The sequence below is a fragment of the Coturnix japonica genome, chromosome 2, assembly GCF_001577835.2.
Source record: "Coturnix japonica isolate 7356 chromosome 2, Coturnix japonica 2.1, whole genome shotgun sequence".
NCBI lineage: Eukaryota > Metazoa > Chordata > Aves > Galliformes > Phasianidae > Coturnix > Coturnix japonica.
Genome location: NC_029517.1, coordinates 73,255,576 through 73,273,046, shown reverse-complemented (window position 1 = coordinate 73,273,046; position 17,471 = coordinate 73,255,576).

Here is a 17,471-nt window from a genome sequence, read left to right as displayed (position 1 = left end):
AATAGAAAAGATGGGAAGGAAAAAAACAGAAGAAAAAAAAAAAAGACATTAGTTTTGAAGCAACCTACATACATTTAAAACTGAATCCAGGAAAATTAATGCTGAGCCAGTCAATAACTTCAGCTTAGTTTTAATAGCACAATTCTCTGCCCATTGAACTGATTTTTAACTAAATCACCATCCAGCTTAGGATTTGTTAAAGTAGAAGGAGGGAGTTAAGTTTCTACAAGTTTTTGACAAGTTAATTCTAAACAAATTTTAAGTAGCTGACATTGAAGTTAACATTTCAAAGCAAGTTTATGGATATGTATATGTTAATAAAAATAATATCCATTAGTTAAGATGCATCAGGAAATATCAAAAAGTAAATATTAAATGTATCTTTTTTTTTTCTTTTTTTTTTTTTTTTTCTCTCCCACCTAGGACAAGTTAGAGTAAGATATACCCACTTTAAAAAATCTTCTACTGCTTCTCCATTTCATTTTTTATTTTTAGGGCATGTCAGCAACTCTTAAAATTTAACCCACATACCAGCAACAGTCATAACCTTCAATATTGCTTTTGAAAATGGCTAAGTTACTATGTTAGAAGATTCTTCCTCATATAAGTCACCTTCTGCTTAGGAATACTGAGTTAAGAAATAGATGTCATTTTTCTTTTATGGTGTATATATCATGTATCTGGCAGGTTAGTCACAGTGAACAGACAAACTTTCATGCAAGCTTTTTAAGGAAAAAGTATGACAATAAAATTCTTTACCCAGTAGAATTAATCTCACTTGGTCACAAGTCACCATATCTGATCAATACTCTCTTTGCTGGAGAAAAATAATCCCCCACAGAGAGAGAACTTGTGAAAGTATCACAAAATCACCAAAGCTGGAAAGGAATTCTAAGGTCTTCCAGCCCAACCATCCACTTATCACCATTAAACCATTTTATTCAGTGCAACATCTAAATGTTTCCTGAACACCTCCGGGGACAGTGACTCCACCGTCTCCCTGGGCAGCCTGTTCCAGTGACTGACCACTCTCTCCAAGAAGTAGTATTTCTTAATGTCCAATCTGAATTTCCCCTGGCACAGCTTGAGGCCATTCCCTCTAGTCCTATCACTAATTACATGGGAGAAGGGGCCAACCCCCACCTCACCACAACCTCCCTCTTGTAGTTGTAGAGAGTGGTAAGAACACCCCTGAGTATCCACTTCTGCAGGCCAAACAACCCCAGATCCCTCAGCCATTCCTCATAAGGCTTGTGCTCCAGAGCTCTCACCAGCTTCCTTGCCTATCCATCACACAATAGTTGATTTTTGTCAGCCAGAGCCTTCAGTAATGTTCAGCAGATTCAAAGCCAAGAACAGTGGCCACATCACAGTGAATGGGTTTTGGGAAGAGCAAACCATGCAGGCTCTGAGTTCATATGCACTCCTGGAAGCACAGCCAGAAGCACCAGTGAGACACAGTGAGAGGAAGGCTGCATCTAGGCTCCCCTACTTCAGTCACTCAGGTGCTCAACTACTGGGCACTACTCTCCCACTCATCCTTGCCCATAGAGACTCAACATTATCATTCCCAGCCCAGGGCTCAACAACATCAAAGCTCTCTCTAACATAGAGACCCACACCACCACCCTCCTTCCTTTCCTATCCCTTCTGAAGAGCTTATAGCTACCCATTGCAGCACTCCAGTTGTGGGAGTGATCCCACCATGTTTCAATAATGGCAGCTATGTCATAGCTCGCCTGCTGCACAATGCCTTTCAGCTTCTTCTGGTTACTGCTCATGCTGCATGCATTGGTGTAGATGCATATAAGCTGAGCCCTTTGCCTCACCATGAGTCCCATCATTGTTCCCCTAGGCTCATCTCTAGTGGGCCTGGTTTTATCCCCTTCATATCTAGTTTGAAGTCCTCTCAATAAGCCCTGCCAGCTCTTGGGCTAACATCTGTTTCTCGCTTTGAGACCGGCAAGACCCATCAGCAGCCATCAGCCATGTGCTGAGTAAACCACACCAAGGTCGAAATAAACCAAAATTCTTGCATTTGCACCAGCCTCTCAGCCATGTATTTATAAGATGGGTTTTCCTGCTGCTTTCAGTATCCTTCCCTGCCACTGAAGGGATAGAGGAAAATGTGGTCTATACTTCCACTTTGTCCACTAACTGCCCCAGACTCCTGAAGTCCATTTTGATAATCCTCAGGCTTTTCTCAGTGACTTCATAGCTGCCAGTCTGAGCTATCAATTAAGGATAATAATCAGAGGGGCGAATCAGACTGAAAAGTTTCCTAGAAATATCACTCCCCTGGGCCCCAGGGAAGCAGTACCCTCCCCTGCAGATAGGATTGGCTCGACATACAGGCCCCTCTGTTCCTCTTAGGAGGAAGTTGCCTATGACAGTAACCCTTTTGTCCTTCATACTGGAGGCAGTCTTGAGGTGTAGGGTCAGATCACCTCACCCTAGACAACTTCGAAGGTGGACCTCCCCCCATGTCCTCACTTACTTCTCCCTCAAATTTGAGAGCCTCAAACTTATTATGGAGGGGCAAAATAGGGTAGCCAAGTAGGTTGAGATGGGGGTTGTGTGTGTCACCAAGCTTGGAGCTGTGATGTTAGAAGGAGGTACTTGCTTTTTTCTTTTTTCATTTTTAAAAAATGTGCATTCTTTTTTCCTCTTCTCCAGGCATTACAAGCTTCATTGGACTGTCACAGCTTCTCCAATGTGGCTTAGCAACTTCATCCACCAATTCTCTCAGGATTCTTGGAAGTATCTCATTCAGTCTGAAGGAGCTGTGCATATTCAGGTTCTTTAGGCACCATACGCCTCTATACTTCTCTGAGTATATATTGCATAGTGCATGCTTCAATACTTTATTAGTTAACAGAAAACATGCTAGTTACAGGAAATTCAAACAGACAGGAGAGTAATATTCCATGTCTCATTCTTTCTTCTGTTACACAGAATTATCACAGGATGACAAAGACTGTCAACCCGTCTCTTTTTCACTCTCACAGAATGGCAAGCTCTTTCCTAAAAGCTAATAATTTATAGGAATAGAAGATACATATAGGAAAAATGTTTCCATTCATTTTCTCCCTGGTAAGGTTCAGAATACAATCTAATCCCCTCCTCAGGCCAAATCATGTCCTTGCAGCTAAGCAGCACACTGTTCAAGGCCAAAATGCATTTCAGAAAATGAGGCAAGCTAAGATTTCAAACCTATTATAGACAAAAAGAAAGGAGGTCACATCAATGAAACAGCTCCATAAGAGGCATGTTTCTTCAACTGATAGCTTGCACTAACTGAACTATATTATTCAGTTCATAAATATCCCATTCTTACTGTTCTTCTCTAGTTGTCAATACATAAATAATGTATCCTCTCAACATATTTCTACATACAAAAGAATGAGGAAATTTCTACTCTTGTTACTGTGTAGATATGCAAAGAATTTGGTATATGGCTATCCAGACAAAGTTGTAAATATATTTCAAAGAATACAGAATACTCAAAGAATACTCAGCACTGAGAAGATATATGTTCCTTTAACTACTACTATAGACAAGCTAATAAGGTTCTGAGTTGTGGCTCTGATCCTCCAGGAGAACTGCATGAATGCCATGGATGCTTCTTAAGAACACGTATCCAGACTGATATTTAAGAGTGGATTATATTTAACAAATCTGCTTCAGGAAATGCCTACTACCTCCACTTTGCTGAGAAAGAAAACCTCTAGACTATCAAGCTTATCCTTTCACCACATGCTGTAAGTACTCTGCCAAGGGACAATACTGATTACATGAAAACTGGAACATATCATAAGAAACAAATTTCAGATAATTCTGGGAATTCTCCTGCTAAAGGGGACATTTCACCCCTGATTACTTAGAGTAGGGCCTTCAGGTTTTTGGACACTCATTTTAGTTGATTTATTAGCTTCAATTCCAATTATATTGTATTATAGTGTACTATCTTGCATTCTGATATCTTATTTAGTAAATTTGTTTCTCCTCAGATTGTTTTCACTGCTTTTTTTTTTTTTTTAGGGCCATCTCTCTACCCTTTTACCTTTCCTGGGGCATGGATACATTAGAGATCTTGATGAAGAATCAAGCAGGTAGAAGTATTATGTCTGTAACTAGTAAGCCTCCACGATTTTGCTGAATTCTGTTTTTTGTGTTTTGTGTTCAGTGCTGAATCAGAAAAAAATAATCAAATGCTAAGCAGGTGCTTTTCCTGAACTAAATATTCACAAGAACCTGGTTAAACAAGCTTATCTTGCAGATTCATAGCAGGAGATGCTAGCTTAGCACATGTGTGTAAATCTGGTTTGCTGGGCAGAACAAAGATTGATAGACTTTACAGGATAAAATGACACTTCAAGTTGGGCAAAACAAGAAACTCTGTATCTGATTACAAAGTATGTATACACAAAGGAAACGAAAGGGTGTACCTGCTGGTGGGATGGCTGATAGGCCAGTCAAGATGAATGTAAACCCCAAATACCTGAGCCGATGGGGAAAAGGGAAAAAGCTTCACTAGCACTGGGGTATAGGGATAGAAGAGGAATCCTCCAGTGTTTTGGGAGACTTCACAGAGTATGTCTCCTTTATTCAAAAGAAGAAAGATGAAGGCTCTCTTCAGTCTCTTTCTGGGATTAAAAGACAACTGAGCAAAATGTTTGGAGCTGAAATTTTCCCAACACTTTACTATACTAGATTGGGTAGGTCTTTCTTCCTCATTCTTTCCCTGTTTACCCCTCTGCCACCAGTGCCACAAACATAACTGGAACTTGTATCAGTCTGCATTTTATTTCTCCCCATTTTCTACAAGCCAAAGCTGGAAAAGAAAATATGCAAATCCTCCTCAAGAAGGGTTAAGCCAATGAGCTTCATATGGTTGGGTTTCTTTGTTTTGTTATTTTCTTTTATTGTTTGTTTTCTACTAGGAGATTGCTCAAATATTGAGAACATACAGCTAAAAATTTCACATACCTATCAGTCACATAGCAGTGGATCAAATTCCACAAGGTTCAATTCATATCCAGACAGATGCTGAGTGGAAGCAGGTTTTTATGCCAGAGAAATGTTTTCCTTGGCACTTACCCACACATTCCTAACTCAGTCCAGAATGTTTTCATTTGGGACAGAACAATAACTCATTGCACCAAGAAGCAAGCTAGTTAGCCATGAAAACAGCACTTTCTAGAGAAGTAAAACAGTTTTATCACATAACCATCCTCACAGATCCAGAACATGAGTGGAGGTAGGAAATCTCCCAATCGCACTTTGTGTTGTCTAATATTTTCTGCCTAGTGAGCTGTTGCCTTTTTTGTCCTAATAATAATCAGTGATCTTTCTTTTTATCAGCATGTGAACTCTGTAACATCAATTGAAATAACAAGATATCAAAAGAAGTACTCACTGTGGTGAGCCTGGCAAGTAGTATCAAGAAATTCAAAAAGATGTAGTAGAGCTCCCACCTACTGACATAAAATCTTGTAAATAATTTTTAAAGCAGGTTATTAACAGAGGTGAGAGAATTAATGGGTTTACCAAAACATGAAAATGTTTTGTTGCCCTTCTCTGGACCTGCTCCAGAACCTCAATGTCCTTTCTGTACTGAGGTGCTGTCACGGGTTACTTAGATTTACCTATGCCCGTGACAGGGGAAGCCACCCCGTGGGCCCCCCCCCCGGGGCCCGGAAAGGAGGGGGAAAAAGGGAGTGGGATAAAACAGCGACAATCTAAGGAGGAAAAACTTATTTTACTAAATATGACACCGAAATACAAGATAACACAATATAATATAATTGAGGCTAACAAATCGAACGAAACAGAGAGAGAGAGTCCCCGAAAACCGAGAGGCCTACTGTGAACTCTAGGCGACACGGCTGGAACGCTTCCCACTCTCCGAGAAGTTCGAGAGAAGAAAGAGGGCACTCCAGCCTGGGAACGAGATTATATAGCATCCTGGTCCCGTGACTTATCATTAACCCTGTTGTTCTCTGGGATATGTAGTCTTCTTCTGTGGACTGCACATTCAATAGAAGTATCCATACTTTACATGATATTATGATGTGGAATACTGATAGCAAAATTACAAAATTACAAAACCATGACAGGTGCCCAAAACTGAACACACTACTCAAGGTAAAGCCTCACCAAAGCTGAGTAGAGAGGCAGAATGACTTCCCTACTTCGGCTCCCTGCACCATTTCTGATACAATCCAGGATGGCATTGGCCTTCTTGGCCACCTGGGCACACTGCTGGCTCATATTCAGATGACTGTCCATCAGTACACCAAGGTCCCTTTTCATCAGGCAGCTTTCCAGCCACACCTCCCCAAGCCTGTAGGGTTGACTGGGGTTGTTGTGACCAAAATGCAGGACTCGACACTTGGCCCTCTTGAAACTCATACAGTTTACCTTGGCCCATCGATCCAGTCTATCCAGGTCCCTTTGTAGTGCCCCTCAGGCAGATCAACACTCCCTCCCAACTTGGTGTCATCTGCAAACTTACTGAGGATGCACTCAATCCCCTCATCAAGATCATTAATAAAGATGTTCAATAGAAGCAGCCCCAGTACCGAGCCCTGGAGGACACCGCTCGTGACTGGCAGCCATCTGGATTTAACTCCATTGACCACAACTCTTTGGGCCCAGCCATCCAGTCAGTGTTTCTTTCACCCAGCAGAGCGTACGCCCATCCAAACCATGGGCAGCCAGCTTCTCCAGGAGGATGCTGTGGGGACAGTGTCAAAGGCCTTACTGGAGTCCAGGTAAACCACACTAACAGCCTTACCTTCATCCACTAAGCGGGTCACCATGTCATAGAATGAAATCAGGTTTGTAAAACAGGATCTATCATTTGTAAACTGGGACTGGTCCCCTGGTTGACCTTTAACTGGTCCATGGTGGCTCCCAAGATTATCTGTTCCATAACCTTCCCAGACACCAAGGTGAGACTGACAGGTATGTAGCTACCAAGATCATCTTTCCAGCCCTTTTTTGAAGATGGGCATCACATTTGCCAGCCTCCAGCCTGCTGGGACACTTCTGGTTAGACAGGACTGCCAAAGAACAGTGGAGAGTGGCTTGGCAGCCACATCCGTCAACTCCCTCAGCACTCTAGGGTGCAATCCGTCTGGCCCCATGGACTGGTGAGCATCCAGCTTCTGGACCAGTTCTCTCGCAGGTCTTATTCTGTTCTAACAGTGCAGGGGACTGTATTCCCAGGGAGTAACAAGTCTTACTATTAAACACTGAGGCAAAGAAGGCATTAAGCACCTCAGCCTTATCCTGATCCTTGGTCACCAAGTTGCCCTCAGCATCCAACAAGCAATGGATATTCTCCCTAGCTTTCCTCTTGCTGCTGATATATTTATAAAAAAAATATACTGTTTAACTTAGTGGCCAAGTTCACTTCTAACTGGGCTTTGGCTTTTCTAATTTTTTTCCTGCACAGCTTCACTACATACCTGTAATCATCACAAGTAGCTTGCCCACTCTTCCAGAGACCATAAACTTTCCCTTAGTTCCTGAGATCCAACCAGAGGTCTCTGTTCAGCCAGTCAGGCCTCTTTGCCCATTGTCTGATCTTCCTTGACCTCCGAATGGTCAGCTCCTGCACATCTAAAATAACTTCCTTAAAGCATTCCCAGCCTTGCTGGGCTCCACGCTCTCCAAAACTACCTCCCAAGGCACCCTCTCAACCATGGACCTAAAGAGGTTGAAGTCTACCCTCTGGAAGTCCAAGGTAGCAGTTCTGCTGACTCCCCTCTGTGGTTCAACAAGGATCAAGAAATCTAGGATCTCATGAACACTTTTTCCCAGGCAGCCTCCAACCTTTACATCCTCCACCAGACCTTCTCTGTTAACAAACAGCAGGTCCAGGATTTTGCTTTCCCTCCTTGGCCTCTTCATCAGCTGTGTGAGGAAGTTACCTTCTCCCTCTGTGACTGTTCCCTATCTGCTCTATTATAAATCCAGCAGATGTCTGGGAAGTTTATGTCCCCCACAAGAACAATGGGGAATGACCTCACCCAATTGTCTATAAAGCGTCTTGTCCACCTCTTCATCCTGATTCGGTGGCCTGTAGCAGACTCCCACAATAACATCAGTCTTGTTAGCCTTCACTTTTATTCTGACCTACAAACTCTCCACCCTATCATCACCATCATTAATTTCCATATGCTCACATTCTTTCTTAATATAGAGTGCTACACCACCACCTTTCCTGCCTTGCCTATCTCTTTTGAAAAGTCAGTAGCCATCCATCACAGCACTCCAGCTGTGTGAGTCATTCCACCACATTTCTGTGATGGCGACTATATCATAGCTTTCTAACCACACAACAGCCTCCAGCTCCTCCTGCTTTTTACCCATGCTGTATGCATTAGTGTAAAGGCACCTGAGCTTGGCCTCCTTTTGAGTGGCTGTAGCCCTAATACCCTCATGACCACGCTCAGGTGTTTATGCAGCAACCAACCTCACACCAACTTTGGTGTTCTTCATACAAAAGTTTGAGTCGTCCTCCTCCTTCATCAAGACACAAGACAGTGGGATCTTACTAGCACATCCCTCTCCTACAAGCACTGGGACATTACATACAGGCTTTGTTCTAGTGACCTGTTCAGTTCCTTCCTGGAGGGCTTATTCCTCCTATAACCAGGTACTAATGATTTCACCAAATATTATCCTTCCAGTCATTAGAGCAAAGAAAAAGTGAATACTTGTATTATGTAGCGAGTTATAATAATGGACATCCTGTATTCAAGGGGACACTGAGGTTTACAGCTGTTTATTCTTTAATAAAAATTTACCACTTTGTTTCTTATAGAACATAAGTATGGCCAGTATACACCAAAATATACAATACTATCCAAAATTTGCATGTGTCAACAATCATCTTACACAAAAACTTGCAAAGGTAATTAATCTATTTCCCAAAATATGTTATCTTGCAGTCACTGGTAGGCCTAAAAAATATAGCTCTAAACAAATGTGAATTACATTTGTGGAGTTTAAACAACATAACAGTTTATTTTTGGCTTTTGCAACATAGCCACTGAGTAAAATTTAGCATCAATAAATGGTTTCTGTGTCCTAGTGAATGGACTCAGGTTAAGGAGGGGACTATTATGGTTGGTCCCTCTCCATAGTTTGAGGCTTCAGGCTACATTCCTGGGATTTGCCGTCCATGGACCATTTTTGGCTATAACTAGGCAGTTCTCTGTTAAAAATGATGGCACTGAATCAATGTCCTTTTCATATTACTTGCTCTGCTTTCATAACCTCTTAGAGCTCAAAACCCAGAGAGGTTATACTTCATTCCAGCTATACATCATACTGGTAATTTCCTGCTGATTAACAAATATGCTACTAATGTTTACTAGTGGTCCTACCCTAATCCTTATGTATATTCACCACTTCCTGCCTGGCATAGATGGTAGTGTGATCTGCCCTTGGAGTAAAGCAGACATTCCCCTGTGTTAACTAGCTAGGCAACTATGGAAAATTAATACAAGAAGATAAAAAAGTGTAATGTTGGGAAAACTCTAAGATGCTCTAACTAAAACACCTTCTTAAGGATTTGATGAGAGAATAAAGAACAGGATGATGGAGAAGCCTTTTCTTTTCTCCTTTCTTATGCCCGACTATGAGCAGAATTAATTACAAGGTCACAAAGACAGTGTTGGTACAACATATACTTTTCTGTGCAAGGGCAAAGGCCAGTCATAAGTGGTGTCCCTCAGGGGCTGGCCTTGGGATCTCTTCATCAGTGACACAGACATCAAGTGCACCCTCAGCAAGTTTGTGGATGACACAAAGCTGAGCAATGCAGTCGATACAGTGGAAGGAAGGGAAGCCATCCAGAGGGACCTGGACAGGCTGGAGAAGAAAACTTAATGAGGTTCAGCAAGGCCAAGTGCAGGGTGCTGCACTTGGGTTGGGGCAATCTCAGGAATTTATACAAACTGAGGGAAGATCTCCTTGAGAGCAGCCCTGTGGAGAAGGACCTGGGGGTCCTGGTAGACGAGGTGCTCTTAGAGCAGGTCCAGAGGAGGGCCACTAAGATGATCAGAGGGCTGGAGCACCTCTCCTATGAAGAAGGCTGAGGGAACTGGGCTTGTTTAGCTTAGAGAAGAGAAGGTTCCAGGGAGACCTCACTGTGGCCTTCCAGTACTTGAAGGGAGCATATAAACAGAAGGGGGAACAACTGTTTACGAGGGTGGATAGTGATAGGACAAGGGGGGATGGTTTTAAACTGAGACAAGGGAGGTTTAGGTTAGATATTAGGAGGAAGTTTTTCACACAGAGAGTGATGACACACTGGAACAGATTGCCCAGGGAGGTTGTCATTCATGGCCAGGCTAGATGTGGCTCTGGGCAGCCTGGTTGGTGGTTGGTCACCATGCACATAGCAGAGAGGTTGAAATTAGATGATCATTGTGGTCCTTTTTAACCCAGGCCATACTGTGATTCTATGATTCTACAATACTGTATGATTCCTCAAAAATAAAACATATGAATATGTTACATGAACATATGATTGAGAAACTTGAACATAAATCTGTATTGCTCTTAGCAATGCTGCTTGATCTTTGGATAAGATCAGGCTTTCAGTTATTGAATCTGATCCTAATAACAAACCCTCCATGACTCAATTACACAGAGGAATCAAGTATACAGTTCATGCTCCAGAGTCTCCGCTCACCCTGAATAAGTTAGTGATATCTCTCTGGCACCCCAACTATAGAACCAACTATTAAAAAAATCTGAATTTCTCTATCAGCTAACATAAGGTCTTCAAAATTGTCCCAGATGATTCATCCATGGGATGGAGCACCTCTCCAATGAGGACAGTCTGAAGAAGCTGAGGCTTTTCAGCCTGGAGAAGGCTCCTAGGTGCCCTGTTAGAGTCCTTTTGTTATCAAAGTGGGAGATACATGAAAGAAGAGGACAGACTTTTTAGCAGGGTTTGTGGCGACAGGACAATGGGAAATGGCTTCAAGCTCAGGGAGGGTAGATTTATGTTAGATTGATGGAAAGTATATCTTACAGTGAGGGTGGTGAGGCACTGTAGCAGATTACCTAGTGTTTTGCTCTTATTTATAGGAGGGAGAGGAGGTCTTTGGTATATGTATACCTGACATGAGATTAAGAAACAATGGTTCAGATGTTGGTCTGACCAGTTTATTACAAAGAGAATTTCATGAGGTTCAACAAATCCAAGTGCAGAGTCTTGCACTTGGGTCAAGGCCAATACAAGCTTACCACCAACGCAAGCTGGGGAATGAAAGGATTTTCAGCACAGCCCTGCTGAAAAGGGCCTCATGTTCAGCTTCCCATCCACCAGCAATGTGCCCTCACAGCCCAGAAAGCCAATCATATTCTGGGCTGCATCAAAAGAAGCATGGCCAGCAGAGAGGTGATCCTGCCCCATCTATGCTGATGAGGCCTCACCTGGCATACCATGTACAGATGTGGAGTCCTCAGTGCAGGAGAGACACAGACCTGTTTGTTGGAGTGCTTCCAGAGGAGGGCCACAAAAATGATCAAAGAGGTGAAACACCACTCCCACAGGGACAAGCTGAAAGAGCTAGAGCTGTTCAGTCTGGAGAAGAGAAGGCTCCAAGGTGATCTGATAGCAACCTTTCAGTGTCTAAAGGGAAGCTACAAGAAAGAAGGGCACAGACTTTTTACCAGAGTCTATTGTGACAGAACAAGGGAAAATGGTTTCCAATTAGAAGAGGGCAGATTTAGGTTGGATATAGGGAAAAAGTATTTTACGCTGAGAGTGATGAGTCACTAGAACAGGTTGCCCAGAGATGTGGTGGAAGCCCCATCCCAGGAAACATTCAAGGTCAGGCTAGACCAGGCTCTGGGCAATCTGACCTAACTGTGGATGCCCCTGTTCACTGCAGGGGAGTTGGACCAGATGACCTTTAAATGTCCCTTCCAACTCTAAGGGTTCTACGATTCCATGAAAATTCATGCAGACTTTTCAGACTGTCTTCTATGCAGTGACATACACTGATTCACACAAAGGCAAAGGAAAGCATTCTCTCTTTTTAAATAATATGAGGTGGAAGAATAAGGCCAAGAAGGATAGGGGTAGAAGGCATGTGCTTCCCAGAGGCTCATTAGCACTATTTAATTGCAACTGATTCATATGTCTTTATTATTAAGCATGCCAGTTCCAGAGTAAGAATTGCCTTTCCAGACTGAATAAAATATACTTCTTTTGGAGTTTTTTTCTTATTTAAGTAACATACAGTGAAGTTATTTGTGAAGTCTTTTACATAAGAAAACATATCTGACGAGACAGGCAACTGTTTCAGAAAGCTCTGTCTTACTTAAGGGCTGGCACTGAAAAATCTTGGTAAGATTATTTATAAATGAGTGACACCTGCTGGATAAAATAGGCTTGAAAACATATCTCACAAGAACTCTAGAAAACTGGATAAGGAAGGGGGAGGGGGAGAAGTATGGAAGGGAGTTAATTAACCTTAACTAAGTCTCCAGTTGTTCTAAAAGTAGTGCCTTTTACTTATTTCCTATTTATGGAAATTATAACAGATACAAAGTGCAAAATAACACCATTTGATAGAGCACATTCTCAGCTATGAAATGCTATTTTTCAACATAGTTCATACCTATGCATTTTCACCAGCAATGCATAAAAACCTGCATGCCACGCTCATAAAAACCTGCACCAGCAGAGCAGACCCACTGTCACTGTTGTCACTGTACCATCCACTACATCCTCTTTGTGCTCACATCCATTGTTTGGACTCCATAAACATTCAACAAGCATCAGTGAATGTCAATGGATGCAATTTTTTTCACATGGAGGATTTCAGTGACACACCTTTACTTTATATGCCTCCCCATGGTCAGATACCGTTTTGTCAGACTACTTCCCTTTTTTTGCATAGCAATAAAATTTAAATGAAGTGGTGGAATATTCTTCCTCTACTGCCACACCACAAGCATTCACCTCTGATGTTGTGAATATAATAGTAGGCAATTCTTTCAGAGCCCTCATGTTCAATAAATGAATGAAACTCCTGCAGTTCCACTGCTTGTGGAATTGATTTTTGACCAGACAATAGAGAGTTAGGAGGAGATTCCAAAGCTCCATTTGATCTCTCTGTTAAAAGATCATCATTATCTAGGACAGGAAGGTGGCAAAAAAGTTTAACTGATTATTTTTAGAAGTTCTGGTGAACATCTACATGTCTGAAAGCTTGCATCAGTAGTCTGGACAGCAGGACTAAGGAAAGGATTTCCCTCTGTACTTGGCATTGGTGTGACCACACCTCAAGTACTTTGTTCAGTTTTGGACCCCTCACTACAAGGATTATTTGTGAAGCATTGTGCTTATACTTTTTAGTTAAATACTTGCAGGAATTGTACAGGAAACTTTTCACTTCTGTAAAAGATTACTTTTTCTGCAAAAGTGCTATCAGGACCCTGAGGGAATTAATAATCTTCCATGGCTCTGACCAGCCTCCCCTACTATAGCCACTCACTCCCATGGAGCTAGGAGTGACAGATCAGCTCTGCCTATGGCAGCCTTCCTTTCTCTGGTGGAAACCACAAGGTAAGCCCAGTCTCTTTTCATCCATGTCCTCAGACTCTCATAGCCTTCCCTCAGGCCATTCCTTGATCCCTGTTTGTTTTTGCTTCCCACTGAATCCTGCATCCAGATTCTGGACTTGGTTCACCATCAGCGTTGTCTGGGCTTGTTGTTGAAATCCATTATCAGTCCCCTGCTTTGCCTTCCTGGCTCAGCATAACAGCAAGGGGAAAGTCTGCACCAAATAATGCACAGGCAAGGTGGTCAGGCACTGGAATGGGCTCCCCAGGGAGGTGGTGGAGTCACCAACCCTGGGGGTGCTCAAGGAATGATTGGATGTTGTGTTGAGGGACATGGTTTAGTGGGAGCTATTGGTAATAGGTGAATGGTTGGACTGGATGATCTTTTAGGTCTTTTCCAACCTTGGTGATTCTATGACTCTTACTCTGTAACAGAGTGCACTGTCAGCAAGTTTGCTGATGACACAAAACTGGGAGGAGTGGCTGACATACCAGAAGGCTGTGCTGCCATCCAGCAAGACCTAGACAGGCTGGAGAGTTGGGCAGGGAGAAATTTAATGAAATATAACAAGGGCAAGTGTAGAGTCTTGCATCTGGGCAAGAACAACCCCAGGTACCAGTATAGGTTGGGGACTGACCTGTTGGAGAGCAGTGTAGGGGAAAGGGACCTGGGGGTCCTGGTGGACAGCAGGATGACCATGAGCCAGCACTGTGCCCTTGTGTCTAAGAATGCCAATGGCATTGTGGGGTATATTAGAAGGGATGTGGTTAGTAGGTTGAGGGAGGTTCTTCTCCCCCTCTCCTCTGCCCTGGTGAGACCACATCTGGCGTACTGTGTCCAGTTCAAGGACAGGGAACTGCTTGAGAGGGTCCAGTGCAGAGCCACAAAAATGACTGAGGGAGTGAAGCATGTCCCTTACAAGGATAGGCTTGAGGGATCCGGGTCTCTTCAGTTTGGAAAAGACTGAGGGGTGACCTCATTAATGTTTGTAAATATGTAAAAGTTGAGTGTCAGCAGGATGAAGCCTGGCTCTTCTCAGTGACATCCAATGATAGGACAAGGGGTGCAAGCTGGAACGCAGGAGGTTCCACATAAATATGTGAGAAAACTTCTTTACAGTGAGGGTGACAGGACACTGGACCAGGCTGCCAGCGAGGGTGTGGGGTCACCTTCTCTGGAGATGTTCAAAACCTGCCTGGATGTGTCTCTGTGTCACCTAATCCAGGTGTTCCTGCTCCAGCACGGGAACTGGACTAGGTGATCTTTTAAGGTCCCTTCCATCCTTCCATTCCCTGATATTCTGTGATTCTGTGATTTATTATAAGTAGTGTAGTCAATTATGTCAGCTCAGACACAGTATGCAACGTAGAGACTCGAAAGGTGGGCCCAGGTGAATCTAATGGGGTTTGACACAGCAAAGTGCAAGGTTTTGCACTTGGGTGGGAGGAATCCCAGGTATATAGACAGACTAGGAGGAGCAATCCTTGAGAGTAGCCCTGCAGAGAAGGACCTGGGGGTCCCGGTGGATGAAAAACTGAGCATGAGCCAGCAGTGTGCTCTTGCAGCACAGATAGCAAATGGTATCCTGTGCTCCGTGTTACGGGGTTATCCCTAGATGTAAGTCTGTGACAGGGGAGCACGGGAGGGAAAAAAAAGAAAAAATAAAAAGGATTATGTGGAATAATTATTGGAAGTAACTTGAACAATTGAGATATTCCCCTCTTAAAAGAAGAAAAGTGTTGAAGAAAACTCCAGGGTGGAATGCAGTGAATATGCAAAGAGTTTGTTCCACAATAGCTCTCCAAGCAACATAAGACCCACAAAATTTAGATTGTCAGTATAACCACAGGAACTTGGTATGTCAATTGTAAGATACACAGCACAGAGGGTGGAGCAAATGTGGCCAGGCTCTGTGATAAGATTGCAGGGATGGAAACCAATTGCAAAAAAAGATAGATGTGATTAGAGTCACCCAAGCTTAACCAGAAATTAAGAAAATAGTATAAAAATGGCTTCAGAGAGAAGGATCTTTGAGGAAGATATCATCACAGACAAGTCAGGAGGACACCACTGGCTTCTGGGACCAGCCAGTAGGCTGAGCCTCTCTTCCTGCCGCATAGGGTTGCCTACTTGGTAAGATTCACACACACAGTTACACTGAGTACTTCTCCCAGGAAACTTAGAATTCTCTGTAGGGTAATTCCATAGTTTATAGTGTTTGTAGTCAGCTCTATTATTCTCATTATTGACATTCTCATATGTTCTTCAAACAGTGTATCTATCACCAGCAATTCAAAATCATCTGTAATCTGTTGCTACAATAAAGAACATCCTTCTGTAAGCTAGTCATAAGAATACTCATTGGGCACTGCCAGACTCCTTAAGGGTGGTCATACAAATCTATTCAAATGCCACTAGGCAGTGTTTTGCACTATGTGCGAGTCTGTATTCATAAGAGAGCTGTGGCCAAATTCCCTAAGGTTGGCCATACAAGTCCATTTGAACACAATGGGACCTGCAGCAACAAAGTGGGTATTAAACCTTTGATGCATCAATGACCACAGCACAAGTCCCTGAAACATCCCGTCTCTCTTCTCACCCCTTTTCTACCACTGAGCTATTCAGGTTGTAACAAAATTTCTCCATTCCTTTGGATCACTTGTAGCTGTTACACAATGGTGATATTATGACATTGTTAAGCAGTGGTTAGCATGCAACAAAGGAGCAGTGAAATCAAGCACTGATTGTAAGAAGGAAGATGTTCAATCTAAGTACATTGCTGAGTAACTGCTGACACTGGGAATTTACTGCCACAGTAGAAATAAGTAGTACACTCAATCTAGTATCAGATACACAAACACAGATTCAATATTATTACAAGCACAAAATATACTGTTAATGTGGCAGAAAAACATTTATAATAACATGAATTATCTTTGACATTATAAAGTTTATGTAAAAGGGCACATACATACACCAATATAAGGCATGTTTATATATACACACATTTATTAAAGGTGTTCAGATAGATACCTTTCTATGTTCAAGTCAGCAGCTGAGCCAACAAAATGTATCACAATGCCTTACAGTGCAAATGTTCTCTCTAGGGTTACATGCATCCCTCATGCATGAAATATAGTATGGCTTCAAAGAGCTGATAATTAGACGAGTAGAGATTAATAGATTGGGTTACAGCAAATAAAAGTGAACCATTTCTTCATTTATATATGTCACTTTCTTGCTCTACAATCAGAACATCACTGAGATTATTACAAAACAAAACTAATATGAAATTTAAGCTCACACCTATGCCCAGGCCAATTTAATTGTGCTATGTAAAAGATCCCCAAGAAAGATGAAGCAAACTTTGCTTTACATAGTATTAGCTCCCTTTTAGAGATAACCTTAATACAGATAAATGATACACCTCTCCCAAAATGGTGTTTGTCACTAGGCAGGTTTTGTCTTCAAACAAGCATTGGATTATTTAAGATGAAGTTATGGTTTGCAGTTGGCTGGCAAGAAGCACACCTCAGCTTTCTCTCAGTCAAATATTTGCTTCATCCCTACTGTTAAGGGACACACATCTGGCTCCACTCACACCTTTGGTGCTAGCCCAAGTCTTGTAGGGTCTCTGTATGGCAAAAGAGACAGCACTAACACTAGGATGCAAGCTTGTAAACTAGACAGAACCATCAACACATATATGAACACAGACTGAAGTAATGCCCACAGATAGCCTGCAGACTGACCCAGATGTTTATACAACCAATCTGAAACTGTATTTCCTTGCCTTTGAAGATATTTAATCTCTTTTGCATAAAGCACAAATGTTTGCCTTAATTCTAATGTTTTAATAATATTTACA